This window comes from Drosophila albomicans, unplaced genomic scaffold (assembly GCF_009650485.2).
Source record: "Drosophila albomicans strain 15112-1751.03 unplaced genomic scaffold, ASM965048v2 utg000331l_pilon, whole genome shotgun sequence".
Classification (NCBI taxonomy): Eukaryota; Metazoa; Arthropoda; class Insecta; order Diptera; family Drosophilidae; genus Drosophila; species Drosophila albomicans.
The window spans coordinates 4,268-8,768 of NW_026263614.1; the positions used below are offsets into that span (position 1 = coordinate 4,268).

A 4,501-nucleotide genomic window follows, 5' to 3' on the forward strand; every position below is an offset into this window, starting at 1 on the left:
GCCACCACGATACTCCCCGAAGGGCCGCACCAAATACCAGGACGGACAAGTCCGCAGGCACCTGGTTCCCGTGGTACCAGAAAATCACCTCTGGTCAGGTGTCGTATTTGCTACTATACTACCAATTAAACTCCAAACAGTTAACGTTGGTGCCGTACCTCCTTAATCGCCTTTTACGATAAGTGGGGTCCACTGTGGTTGGTATTCTTTACTACATCCACCCTGCCGCCCAACCACACGGCCAAAGTAGATAGGGACAGTAGGAAATCTCGTTAATCCATTCATGCGCGTCACTAATTAGATGACGAGGCATTTGGCTACCTTAAGAGAGTCATAGTTACTCCCGCCGTTGACCCGCGCTTACTTGAATTTCTTCACTTTGACATTCAGAGCACTGGCAGAAATCACATTGTGTCAACACCCGCTAGGGCCATCACAATGCTTTGTTTTAATTAGACAGTCGGATTCCCCAAGTCCGTGCCAGTTCTGAATTGATTGTTAATTGATAATCGTTATAATTTAAAAGAACTAGCTGGTTGCCCAACTAGTATTCTTAAAAATTTTAGCAAGAAAGTTCCACAATTGGCTACGTAACTAAACTATCCGGGGAACAAGAACTACCATAAATGATAGAAACTCTATTTACCCAGAACGAGCACATAAACCATGTTATTGTTTCCCAATCAAGCCCGACTATCTCAATCTTCAGAGCCAATCCTTATCCCGAAGTTACGGATCTAATTTGCCGACTTCCCTTACCTACATTATTCTATCGACTAGAGACTCTTCACCTTGGAGACCAGCTGCGGATATTGGTACGGCCTGTTGAGAGTTTGCGTGTCCCCACCATAAATTTTCAAGGTCCGAGGAGAAAATATCGACACAACAGTATATGTCATGCTCTTCTAGCCATCTACCATATCTCTCTGCGAAAGACTTCCATGGTAGTACGGGCTATAAAACAGAAAAAGAAAACTCTTCCGATATCTCTCGACGGCTTCTTTATGGTCGTTCCTGTTGCCAGGATGAGCACGAGGCCCATATTTAATAACAAACGGATACTCAACAGGTTACGGAATTGGAACCGTATTCCCTTTCGTTCAAAATTATTCAAGTTTTTTAATTATGACAAAATATAAATTTTAGTTACTTTTTTTTACTTGAAAATTTTCGGGCTTTCGCCTTGAACTTAGGACCGACTAACTCGTGATCAACCACTGTTCACACGAAACCCTTCTCCACTTCAGTCTCCAAGGTCTCATTCGATTATTTGCTACTACCACCAAGATCTGTACCATGACGCTCCATGCAGGCTTACGCCAAACACTTCTAAGCACACCATTGTACTTCCTACTCACTAAAGTTTCAAAATTTTATATTACAAGTAATATAAATCATCTACTTTAGCGGTAATGTATAGGTATACAACTTAAGCGCCATCCATTTTAAGGGCTAGTTGCTTCGGCAGGTGAGTTGTTACACACTCCTTAGCGGATTTCGACTTCCATGATCACCGTCCTGCTGTTTAAGAACCAACGCCTTTCATGGTTTTCTGAATGAGTTGTTAATTTGGGCACCGTAACATTACGTTTGGTTCATCCCACAGCGCCAGTTCTGCTTACCAAAAGTGGCCCACTGGGCACATTATATCATAACCTTAAACTTCATATCAAGAAAGTTAAGGTTCTTACCCATTTAAAGTTTGAGAATAGGTTAAGATCGTTTCGACCTAAGGCCTCTAATCATTCGCTTTACCAGATAAGATTATTTTATACAACAGTTAAATGCACCAGCTATCCTGAGGGAAACTTCGGAAGGACCAGCTACTAGATGGTTTCGATTGGTCTTTCGCCCCTATACTCAATTCTGACAATCGATTTGCACGTCAGAACTGTTTCGGTCTTCCATCAGGGTTTCCCCTGACTTCAACCTGATCAAGTATAGTTCACCATCTTTCGGGTCCACAGCATATATGCTCAAGGTACGTTCCAGTTAGAGGCATAAATAATATAAATATTATTATCATAACTATATAGAAACGCCCCGGGATTGCGTTAATCAACTATAAATAGTTGTAAAAACTAATCCCAATAATAGTCAAGTTAATTACGCTATTAGGTTTATATCCCAATAACTTGCACATATGTTAGACTCCTTGGTCCGTGTTTCAAGACGGGTCCCGAAGGTATCCTGAATCTTTCGCATTGTTAATCATACAAGTGCTTATAATAAACATAAAAATCAATGATAATCATGCCATTATATAATTCCGAAAAATTAACGCACTGTACTCATATAATCTATCAGCACTTTATCAAATTTTTGAAATTTATTTTATGTTAAAATGCAAGCACTCTAATTTAAATAAACTCTTATCAAAATTGTTTGATAAATTCCATACATGCTAATAGATTACAATGTCCTTATATGGAAAAAATGCACACTATCGTTATAATATTGATTAAATATTACAATTCTAATGATGAATTTTCCATAACGGATATTCAGGTTCATCGGGGCTTAACCTCTAAGCAGTTTCACGTACTATTTAACTCTCTATTCAGAGTTCTTTTCAACTTTCCCTCACGGTACTTGTTTACTATCGGTCTCATGGTTATATTTTAGTTTTAGATGGAGTTTACCACCCACTTAGTGCTGCACTATCAAGCAACACGACTCTTTGGAAACATCATCTAATAATCATTAACGTTTATACGGGCCTGGCACCCTCTATGGGTAAATGGCCTCATTTAAGAAGGACTTAAATCGTTAATTTCTCATACTAGAATATTGACGTTCCATACACTGCATCTCACATTTGCCATATAGACAAAGTGACTTAGTGCTGAACTGATTTTCTTTTCGCTCGCCGCTACTAAGAAAATCCTTGTTAGTTTCTTTTCCTCCCTAATTAATATGCTTAAATTCAGGGGGTAGTCCCATATGAGTTGAGGTTGTTTAATTACACTTATAGACAATTCTCTGCCTATTTTGAAAATACTATTTTTTTCTTGAAGGTCCATAATATTCACAAAATTATTCTTTATACCATATTCGTTAATAAGAGGCAATTCTAGTTTATAAAATAATATATTTTATGCTAGACATTCTCATAATTATTTGAAATGAATAAAGAACATATAATTCTTCAAATTTCTCATTGCAACAGTTTTTTAGTATTTTCATTTATTAATTCATATTATGAATATCTTAAGCGAGAACTTTTTAGATTCACACTTATATTATCCAATAATATACAATGTGCTTAAAATTCCGAAAATTTTAAACAACTTATTTAGCATAGTCTTACAACCCTCAACCATATGTAGTCCAAGCAGCACTAAAAAATTAATTAAAGTAGCATAACAGCATGGACTGCGATATGCGTTCAAAATGTCGATGTTCATGTGTCCTGCAGTTCACACGATGACGCACAGTTTGCGCGTTCTTCATCGACCCATGAGCCGAGTGATCCACCGCTTAGAGTGATACAATTTTTTTTTTATTTCATTACGTCAAGAATATTTTTATTGAAAGAAATTAAAAATACACCATTTTACTGGCATATATCAATTCCCTTCAATAAAATTTTTTTTTTATACCTAATAAATGTTGCGAAATTGTCTTAGTTTTACATAATCGATAATAATAAGATATATGACAAGTATATTTTAGCTAAATTTATTATTATGATCAAACATATGTAAGCGTTAACCTGCAAACAGGTACAACATTGTTTTTCTTTAGGTGTTGCGAACCAATGTATGCGCACTGGAATATGCACAATACATTTTTGCAACGCATGTATATCTATGGTACATATACACGCAGTTTTTTATTTTATCCAAAACACATAAACCACTCTTAATACGTATATATAATAATAATAATACATGACAAACGGTTTTTTGCTAATTTAAATTATTATATGTTGCATAATTGTATCTCATATGATTGAATAAAATATTTATATTATTAGTTACATAATTTATTAAATATTGCAATTCCCTAAAAGAGAAAACAAATTTTAAATTTATTAACGGTTAGATGCATTTAAAACAATAATGATCCTTCCGCAGGTTCACCTACGGAAACCTTGTTACGACTTTTACTTCCTCTAAACTAATCAAGTTCGGTCAACTTTTGCGAAACAACCGCAACACACAAGGCGTCACAGTGATCACGTCGGAGACCTCACTAAATAAATTCAATCGTTAGTAGCGACGGGCGGTGTGCACAAAGGGCAGGGACGTAATCAATGCGAGTTAATGACTCACACTTACTGGGAATCCAAGTTCATGTAACAGTTTCAGTTCACATCCCAGCATGAAAGTGGTTCAGCGGTTTACCCGGACCTCTCGGTCTAGGAAATAACACGTTGATACTTTCATTGTAGCGCGCGTGCAGCCCAGGACATCTAAGGGCATCACAGACCTGTTATTGCTCAATCTCATTATTGCTAGACGCAATTTGTCCATTTAAAGAAGCTAGTGTCCTTATA

General features: G+C 36.8%; 1 pseudogene; it reads right to left on the minus strand.

Moving 5' to 3' along the window:
* Nucleotides 1–219: 219 nt before the first annotated feature.
* Nucleotides 220–2,957, minus strand: LOC117577346 (large subunit ribosomal RNA; annotated as a pseudogene).
* Between the last annotated feature and the right edge of the window lie 1,544 nt (nucleotides 2,958–4,501).